The 10144-nt window shown below is 43.6% G+C and overlaps 1 long non-coding RNA gene across 1 annotated transcript in view; it reads right to left on the bottom strand.

Annotated features, from left to right (window-relative positions):
* The window catches only part of LOC117942491, an 18617-nt gene extending 11806 nt beyond the window's left edge, over positions 1-6811 (bottom strand). The window contains exon 1 of the long non-coding RNA XR_004656138.1: positions 6697-6811. This is a non-coding gene — a long non-coding RNA (uncharacterized LOC117942491). The remainder of the gene's footprint in view (positions 1-6696) is intronic.
* Positions 6812-10144: the final 3333 nt, after the last annotated feature.

Below are 10144 nucleotides of genomic sequence, written 5' to 3'. Positions count from 1 at the left end.
CACGTGGGCAATGATGGAGATACTTGGAGAGGCGTGATTGGGAGGAACGGCCTCCCTGATCTGAACCAGAGTGGTTGTATGTTTGAGCTCAGTGGAATCTCGGACGTGTAGCTGCTCCGTGTTGCCTGGGCCCACTTTTTCTCTTTTTTTTCAATCAAAAGTACACGCATATTTATAGAAATGAAGAGTAATATAAAAATTTGCCGGAATTCTCCTTTAAGTCCCTTGTTTTTCACCGCTGTCCCATAAGATGCCTGCATTTCTGCTGACGGTGTTGATGTCTCCACATGCCTTCTTCCTCCTCCTCCGTTAGGGTCAACCCAGCCAGACACATCCTCCCTCGCTCGTCCTCTTCCTCCTCCATGCTCTGTCTGCATGACTGATCTTGTTCTATCTTTCCCTCTCTCCAGGCTGACACCTGGCCTGGCTCAGGCGATCAATACCAGGCACGGCCCTGCAGGAGAACCCCGTCTGCTGCTACTCTGGCTGCTGCTGCACCATCAGTCAAACTTACACCTCACATACAAGATGGATACATACACAAAGACATATGTTTAAAGAAACCCTGGAAATGTCAATAACATCTTTTGACATAGTGACACAGAATACATTTACATGCCCACTGTTCGACTGTTATTCCAAATATGACACAATTCTGAATTTGATGAGGTTCATGAAAACAGCACATTCCATTTGGTTATTCCACTAGAAAATGCGCCTTAAAAACGTTTTTTTTACAGCAGTTTGTGACAGTTTACAGTTTCTTGCATGTTTACTGCTTACAGTCAGCTCTGTGCATCGCTATGGTTGTTTGACACAAACTAGTCTATATTTATGACTTCCACTTCTGTGATTGCTCTGTTACCTTCAGATTTGTTTGTGTTGAAATTTTAATCTCTGGTGGATTTTTGAGGACTATGGTAACCTGCTCCCTCATCTCTGCAAGGTAAATCTAGACAGCTAGCCTGACTATCTGTATAATCTGAGTTTTCTGTTACATGACTTAAACAACCTTTGAAAGTACCCACCTTCCACCGGAACAAGTTCCTTCCCGAGGTTATTTTGCTTAGCAAAGACAATTGTGATTGGTTTAGAGAAATGCCAATAAACCAGAGCATGTTTTTCTTCCATGCTGGAATGCTGTTTGGACTACTAAGACTGTTAGGTTGGTAGTAGATTCAGGAGCAAACACAGAGGAAAGGTTGGGAAACAGGGAAAGACATTTGTACACACACACACACACACACACACACACAGGCCCAGCTCTTATCAATCTTTAACCAGGCAATTTCTTGTAATGCCATAGTGGTCCCAGCAAAGCAAGCAGGGGCAAACAATTAATAAAGCTCTTTGAGATAAATAACATACTGGAACGTGATGTCAGGCCAAGCATTGTTTTTATTTTTATTTAATGCTTTGCTCAAGTTGACTGGGGGGTTTTCCTCACAGTGGGGGCGCAAATCTGGTTATTGGTTCTTTTCATATTAGGCCTTTCCAGTTCCTACTCCACAGCTCTTAATTTGATTGGAGTTAAATTAATTTAATTAATTGTTTCCCATTTCAGGGTGTCATCACAAATTATAATTGTTTAAAGAAAATGTTATTGCAGCAGTTGGCAGGGAAAAGGGTGAGGTGCCCAACTCAATTCAATTCAATTTTATTTATAGTATTAATTCATAACAAAAGATATCTCAAGACACTTTACAGATAGAGTAGGTCTAGAACATACTCCAGAATTTACAAGGACCCAACACTTCTAGTAGTTTCCTCCAGAGCAAGCAACAGTGTGACAGTACCCTAACCCTTTGGGAAGAAACCTCAGACAGACCCAGGCTTCTTGGTAGGCAGTTTCTGACAACTGGTTGGGGTTTGAATGAAGAGTGGCAATAACAGGCCCAAAAAAAAAAGTAGTTTGTAGTAGTTCTTTGTAGTAGTTTGTGGCATAGCAGGGCACTGTGCGGCATTACAAGGCCCAGCAGGACGTAGCTGTGCACCGCAGATTGTGGCAGGATGTAACACGGCATCACAGAACGGAACATGTACATAATCCACTACTACAAGTTAACAGAGTTACTGTAGCTGGCTTTCCATGGGATTCTTTGTGTATTCGGACCAAATAGTAACGCAGATTTCGGTGTCTCATTTCGAAGCTACTGAAATTCCAACACTGCCTTCTGATGCTCTGAAACTGATTTTAGAGGCAACAGAAGCACTGCTGCATATGATACTAGTTAACACAATACACTTAGCAGCAGGTAACATTAGCCTGCTGTTAGCTAGCAGCTGGATTAAACATGGTTAAAATGCTGACAGCTAAAGGCGGAGCATGCTGCAAAAGAAATAGGCTGGTGGATTTAAGACAAAAAACAATAATTTATTGAATGAATCAAATTTGAAGATGTCTGTCAGTGGCTTGTTGATCTTTACATTGATAATTTCCTATTCTGGCCTGGGACACATATTCATACAGTTTAATAAACGCATTAACTTATCATTTCACTTACAATAACTGTTCTTTTAAGAAGCTGGTTGAAGGAATGAAAAAGGGAGGAAGGGTCCGCAACCACTGGAACACCTTGTAAACGAGAATATTAATAAAATATTAATTTAATAAGCCATATAAATACCTTTTTAGGAATAAGGGCCGAACTGAAATGTTCTGTCTATGTAAACGTAATGTTAGTTTCATCAACCTATCTCAGCAACATCTTGTTTTATTCAGCCAGTTTTTGTCCATACCTCGTTCCATGAGTAAAACCTTTCTGTCCAAAGTCCAGAGGAAGCACAGCATCTTTGCTTTGGTGCGCGTAAGATCTGGTTCATAATGTGCAGCAATGAGCTTTCATGAAGAGGTACATAGATAAATCAAACATGAATTCACCGCCTGATCTTTAGTAGGTCACTGCTTTACCCACCAGCACCCCTCCACTCCTGCTATTATTATGGCGTAATGTGAAGTGTATGGTGGGGGGGGGGGCATGCAGCCTGAGGGAGAGGGAGGTGAAGTGTGTGATCTGAATGTGGGGTGGGGTGTGGTGCAATGACCATCTGCGAAATGAAAACAAATGGGTTGTCATCCCCCAGGAGGAAATCTATCTCCATCTATTTTTAGTCACAAAGACTATGAACTGTTGGCCATGGGGACTGTGTGCATTTAACTCATTGCTTTTTGAAGACTGATACTCATACCTTTCAGAATAAAGTGGCCAGTGTCTACATTCTTTGCTGTCCATTAAACTTCAAGTTCATTCTTGAGATTGGGATCAGAATGCTGATCTCACCTCGCACAAAGATGAAACATGCCTCACTCGGTATCTAAAACAGAGAGCTCAACACGCAGGGTGAAAGGAGGAGCTGCAACAATGCAGTACAACACAAATATGGTGATTTTTCAAAATGAAACTGAAAATGAAAATGTAAACCTATTCTGGTAGAACCTCTAAATACAATTTTGAACCTGAGCATTAGCATAATATGGGCGCTTTAATACTTTTTTGAAAGTTTTTTTCCCCCCCTAAATTACAATGTGTCTGAACATATACAGTATATTCTTCTGACATATTATTAACAATGACAAATTGGCCTTTTCATTAAAAATTTTAATAATTAATAGTTACATAATTGAAGCTGGAAGCAGCGTTGGACGGACCCTCGCACCTCAATGCATGTTGGGCTTACTGGTGGACGCCGCTCCTTGTGGCCGTGCATTTGCGCGGCACTGAGACACTGCAAATCATCACCAATGAAAAGGGAACTACCAGCTGAGTTCAATGATAACTCACACAAGACTCTAGGTAATACAGTTCACCAGCTGGGAAAGGGGCGTGGCATCAAGCATAGGGGGCGAGACAAAAATTGACCAATGAAAACATAACTCTCTGCTGAGTTCAATGATACCCCACACAGTAGAGTATAAGAACCAAAATTAAGAAGGGGCGTGGCTTAAGCTTAGGGGGCGGGTCAAATCACCAATGAAGAAGGAAGTCTCTGCTGAGTTCAATGACACATTATAAAAGACTACCTTAAATGGTTCAAATGGTATTAAATGGGGCGTGATCTAAGTATGTGTAGGGGTGGCTGAGTATCACATCTAGACCACACATATGGAGTTAATTTGTTAACTAAGGTTCGGGAGCAGGGCCACGCCTGAACCACACCTCTAATCACCAGACAAACCTACATATACTGTGCTGCGCAGCCAGACTTGTGTCTCTGATTGCTTGACGCAAGACGGTTGGCGTTTCACGCTCTCAGTCATAAATCCGTAGCAACAGCTACGCTCACCTGATGTCCAAGACGATCTGTACAACGAGCTATTCGAAACAGGGCATGTTTCTGTCACGCCGCAGCAGTCGGATCCCGTCATATGTCTCAACGGCGCCGATTGCCGTTTGCGGTCACCATGCCTCGGCTTTGCCCGGATCTCCTCTCCTCCGCCGACCGCCCCCCAGCTTCCTGCTGCTTCAGCTTCAGCTTTTAGCTGCTCTCGGTGTGCTTCCCCTCATTCTGTAAGGTCGGGAAATCGGAGCCTCTACTTGTCATCAGCCTTCCTCCCGTAGGGGCGCCCGCTACTCTCCTCTGCGATGCACGCCCTCCTGCGCGGCGGGGCTGTATCTATCTCCACAGACGTCACGCGATGTCAGAGACTTCACCAGGGCCCGCCTGCACCTGTACCTCAATGACAGCAGTACTGCATCGTAGCGGCGCTTCCTAGCCTCCTATCATTGAATGACTTTCATTTTGGCGCACTTTGCCAGCGCATAACTTTGTATCTATTATCTTCTAATGTGACTGTTATTGCCTCTAATAATTAAAATGCTCACATGTTGACTGCTTCTCTCTGGCCTCTGCGACTCAGGTCACTCCGCCCGCTTTGTCAGCCTCCATCGCTACCCCCTCCAGCAACAACCTCCGGGCCTCATGCACTTCTGGGTCCCCCGCCAGCGTTGGCCTCAGCCAGCGGCGTCACGGGCCTCGCCGGCCTCTGCATATATCACTAGCTCTCCCTGACGGGCGTCAGGTCATGTTTCCCCTTGTGACTCTCTATCCTGTACTCCAACGGCGCCGTTTTTTCTGCTATTGAGCCGGCGCTCGCCATCAGCGTGTCATCATTCGTTATTGTTCACTTTCAACAGCTAATAACCTTGCATCTATTATATTCTACTGTGACTGTTATTGCCTCTATTCATTTCAAATGCTCACGTGTTGACAACTTTTCTTTGGCTTCGGTGAATTTGGTCAATCATCCTGCTTTGTCAGCCTACATTGCTACTCCCAGCTGCAACAATCTCTGGGCCTCCAGCACTTCTGGGTCCCCAACAACGTCGGCCGTGGCCAGTGGCGTCTCGCCTGACATCACGAGGCCTCGTCAGCCACAGCACACTTAACCAGCTCCCACTGGTGGGGTTCAGGTCGTGTTTCCCCGGGTGCCTGCTCCCTCTGTCTGTCATGTCTCAGGCGATATCTGCCTTTTCCTCCCTGTGTTCACAGGCTTCACACAACCCGTGCATATACATCCCTTCATCCCTTCCTCTACCCTTCCTTCCGCCGTTCCAGGTCTATTGGCTTCTGCTCTCTCCCTTTTAAAGCTGGCCGCACTGCGATTTCTGTGCCACATCCAGCAGCTCACAGGGTCGTACCTACTATCGTGCTCAACGATCCTTAGCCTTATACTTTCCAACTGGTCTGTCCTTACCCCCCCACACCCTCCCCTTCTATTCCCCTACGCCCGAAGGTTTTTTTTCTTGCAGAATATGCGAAGACAATGAGCCCAGTTGCAATGGCTCTTGATCTTCTTCAAGGAGAAACCAGTGTGCAGATTGAATAACTCTAAGGACCAAGCTCCAGCACCTTCATGTGGCCTCCAAGTTCTGTGAGCCTTTGATTTTTGCATTTCTTTCAGGCCTTGATGCTTCGGAGAGATGCTTGGAGATCCAGAGCTGACAGCCGCAACCATTCTTGTTCCCAAAGTAAAGACCTGCTGGACAAGTGACGAAAATATCCTCAAACTTGGTGTCTCACTTCTCAAATTCACCTTAATTGGTGTAATTTCTATGGAGAAGGTGAAATTACTTTGAAATTACATTTGATGACACACACACTGTCCAATTCACAATTACTCCACAGGCCCTGACTATGTCAGAAGCCATTTGGAATGCCAGACTGAGAATCATGTCATCTGAGGAAGAGGACATTTGTTCTCCTTGAAGAAGACCGGCTCTCTTGAAACAATCCAGCAGTTGGATGGATTGGAGTAGAGGTACTGAAGTCCTTCCCAACTGTGTGCCAGCTATCACTTAAGCTTAATACGGCACTTCCGTCCTCAGCAGCCTGTGAAAGACTGTTAAGTGTTGCAGGGCTGATCTTCAGGCCAAGAAGAGCATGACTTGGCTCAATGAACAGTGAAAACCAGCTGCTTTGCCGCTAAACCATGCCTATTGGTAACTCTTTGTTGCATGTTCTGTGCTTTGACAATGTACTGAACTGATGTAGATACTGATGTAGATTATACAGTTGTACGGACAGGATTGAGTCAAAAGTGTTTGTTACATCTTCTAGTTAAAAACATTGTTGCCATTGGCTATAGAATTGACCATAGTCCAGGAAGATATCAAGCAGGATAATGAGTTATTCTTATTCTTATTTTTTTATTAATCACTTGGCTTGTTCATTCATTTTAACAGCACTAATGTCTACTGTATATAGACAACCATACAGGGGTAATTGTTACTGAGCCTGCCCTGGGAACAATTTACTTGTCCAGTTTTGAACATCTCTTGCCCTCACAGATACCTGCAGCTACACTTGGATGTTCATTTACATTCAAATAAATATTGATAACATGCTTCTGAAGTTTGACTTTGTGCACCATTACAATTAGTCATCATACTTTCTGCTCCACGACCACGAACACATGTTAGTGCTTAGTAGTACACATTTTCAATGGGCATGAATGCAGCTGAAACAGGTGCAGATTTTGATTAGTGCTGTCAGTTAAACGTGTTATTAACCACGTTAGCGCAAACCCATTTTGACAACGTCAATTTTTTTATTGTGAGATTATCGTTCTTTTTGGCCTAGCAAACTTTCAAGTTTTTTCACATGCTGTTGCAAAGACTAGTAATGTTAGAAAAACTACAACACCACTCCGGATCTAGCTAGAACGGAAACAAAACAACAGGCACTTGTTTTGGCTTGGGAGCCGGCGAAATAGTAGTAACATTACGTCTTGAGTGGACGCCGAGTGAAATCGAAATGGATGCCAATAAAAAAGTTCACTTTTTGAAAGATGCCAGATTGTTCCATTGACAAAACCAAAGTGATCTGTGTGTTTTGTCGTTGTGAAATGAGCTATCATTGCAGCCCTATTGGCCCCTGTGCCTCAGCCTAAGCTTTGGTCCTTAATGGCATTTTTTGTCCCTTAAAGTACTTTTACTTGTATACTTTGTAAGTTGTTTTGAAACCAGTACTTTTACAATTTTTCTTGAGTAGAACTCTTCTACGGAAGTCTTTTTAAATCCTGGTATCTATACTTCTACCTGAGCAATGAATCTGAATACTTTTGACACCTCTGCCAATAAATAAACCCTGTTTCAGGGTGGACCAGCAGAGATATTAAGGCATTGTAACTACGAAAAGTAAAGCACTGTAATTTACTGTTAGCACTTTGACTGCTGCTAAATAAGATGATAAGAAGATAAGGAGGCGGTCTGGGTGGATGGATGGGTGTGTTGGTTAAAAAAAAAAGGGCTTTCAAGCAAGGAGCAGAGATTGAGTCCCGGAGAAAACACAACTCTCAACCAGGAAACAGGCAATCATGTCTCTGAAGTACTACTTCAGGGGGGTGGTATTTTAACCCGTTTTAACAATCTTTTTTCTTATCTTAACTAGTTGTTTTACTTAACTTAACTGTCGTCGCTGCATGACTCATGGCTCAACTTAACTGGAACAGCCTGTGAAAGGGCCATTACCTTGCGGTGTCCGGCTTACAATTACCTTTTCTAAGCTAAATTTAACTTTAATGACCGCTAAACTTAACTGTCATGTGACCAATTGTTAAGTGATCATCCTGCATTCTCCATTATTTCATAAAATATACAAATTGTTTTTTGTACATTTCTGCGTACATTTTTGTACAAAATCATACTATGCTGCTATCTCTGACTCACTAAAACTACCATATGGGTGGAGCTCAACTACATACGGCAAGCCAATCAGAACTTCATAGCTAAGGCAGTGCTACAGAATATGTGTCCCTGAAGAACCCGCGCATCAAACAGTAGTTCCGCATTACGTTAGGTAATTTGAACATGAGTTTTATTTATTTTTACACCGTGCATTCTCTGTAATTCAGCATTCACTCCCGGGACAAATGACTCTGCAGTGAGCACAGGTATCTATCGCTCCATTTCTGATCGCCAGTAATTTAACCATGACGTCATAGGTGGCCCTTGGGACCAAAGAACAAATTTTCGCCCATTTTCAGCTGTGCGATGCTATTACGAGCGTCATCAGCCACACATTCCTTTCGTGTCTTCCCTAGCAGCTCTTAGACATCATTCTCAATTAGTTGGCACAGAGTTTGAAAAAGAGACTAGGTACCAGATACAAAAAGCAGTAACCAGTGTAACATGTTCCTTGGCCTTCATGCTGCTTTCTACTGTTTACATATGTTGTAGGTGTAGAGTATCTCTTTCGGAGGGCAGCAGAACCAGTACATTTTGTGTGTGTGTGTGTGTGTGTGTGTGTGTGTGTGTGTGTGTGTGTGTGACTGTGAATGCAGAGTGATGGTCTGAGCTGAGGAAGAGAGTTTAGGTTTATTAGTTAAGACATCAAGTGAATGCTCAGTAGAGTTTCAGGTTTGTGCGCTGTATGGACAGAAAAACTGGTTGCAGTTTTGGCGGAATCTGGCACATTTACACACGGCATTATAAGACTTGGGTGAAGCAACTTAGACATTTTTGGCTGTACCTAAGCCAAATGAATGTAAATTCAATGTGAGCAGAAACTACCTAAATGACCATCAGATCTTATGATTGTCCCCGGAGGACTTCTTTAACAAGTTTTGTCATTAAGCTTTTTGAGTGTTATTTATTTATTATGTGCTCTAGCTTTTCCAGTGTTTAGTATGGTATGGTAATTATAGTGGTCCAAATTGCATCATTTAAAACCTCACATTTTCTTGAGGAAGGACGCCTTTATGCCCCGTCAAATATGTGCACCTAAGTCTCACACCAACTGAGGGAAAACGCTGCACAAAAATATTTGTTTGCAAATTTATTTCTAAGGATCCTGTGACCTGTGAATCTTCTGTCCACTTTATTGGGATTGTTTAGCTGGGTGTTCTCCTTTGCCCTCTATGGTATTTTGTAATAGTAAGTAAAGTCCCATGACACCCACCCCCCACCCCACTCAATGGCTTGCATCTACATGTGGACATGATGGTAAAAAACAACTTTTTTTTTTTTTTGTACATGCACTGCAACAACACCCAACCGGGGGATGAGGCAGTACAATGGAGTTTTGTAAGGGCAGGCTTAATCACTCCATGCTAGCATACCAGCATCACCTACTACCTGCACCCTCTCCTACATCTGTGGAAATGTCACGGAACAAACTGTGACCGTGTAGGGACATGACAGCAGCTCTTGACGGAGCTAGTCCTTTAAATCCCCCCCCCCCCCCCACCTCTTTATTCAAAGTAGGGGCCTGATTTCTCGTGCCAGGGCTGATAAGAGGTTTGCAAAACGGGAACCCAATTCCCATTATCTGCCTCCCTTATTGTCTGTATTAACCTTCCCCCATGGAAACTTGTTCCCCTCCGTAACGCTACACTTGTCTGGCCACAACAGACCGCTGCAAAGAGCCAGTTGCACCATGCAAATGAAGGCGCAGACTCTATTGTGAAGGGGGAGGCAAGAGAGCAAGAAAGAGAAAGGGAGAGGGCAGGAAAGACAGAGAGAGAGAAAGAGAGAGAGAGGTGGTTTATCAAGAAGACATAGGCTCTGCCAGATGATGATTGTCTTGTCCATAGAAACACACACACACACACACACACACACACACACACACTCTCTAAAAGTACACCATGTGTCAGTGTTTCAGCAGAGGTGACGGTGAGGTAGAGGGGTCTGGAAAAAGAGTA

The sequence above is a fragment of the Etheostoma cragini genome, chromosome 3 (genome assembly GCF_013103735.1).
Source record: "Etheostoma cragini isolate CJK2018 chromosome 3, CSU_Ecrag_1.0, whole genome shotgun sequence".
Classification (NCBI taxonomy): Eukaryota; Metazoa; Chordata; class Actinopteri; order Perciformes; family Percidae; genus Etheostoma; species Etheostoma cragini.
The sequence above is the reverse complement of the archived record's forward strand: the minus strand, read 5'-3'. Positions and strand labels throughout refer to the sequence as shown.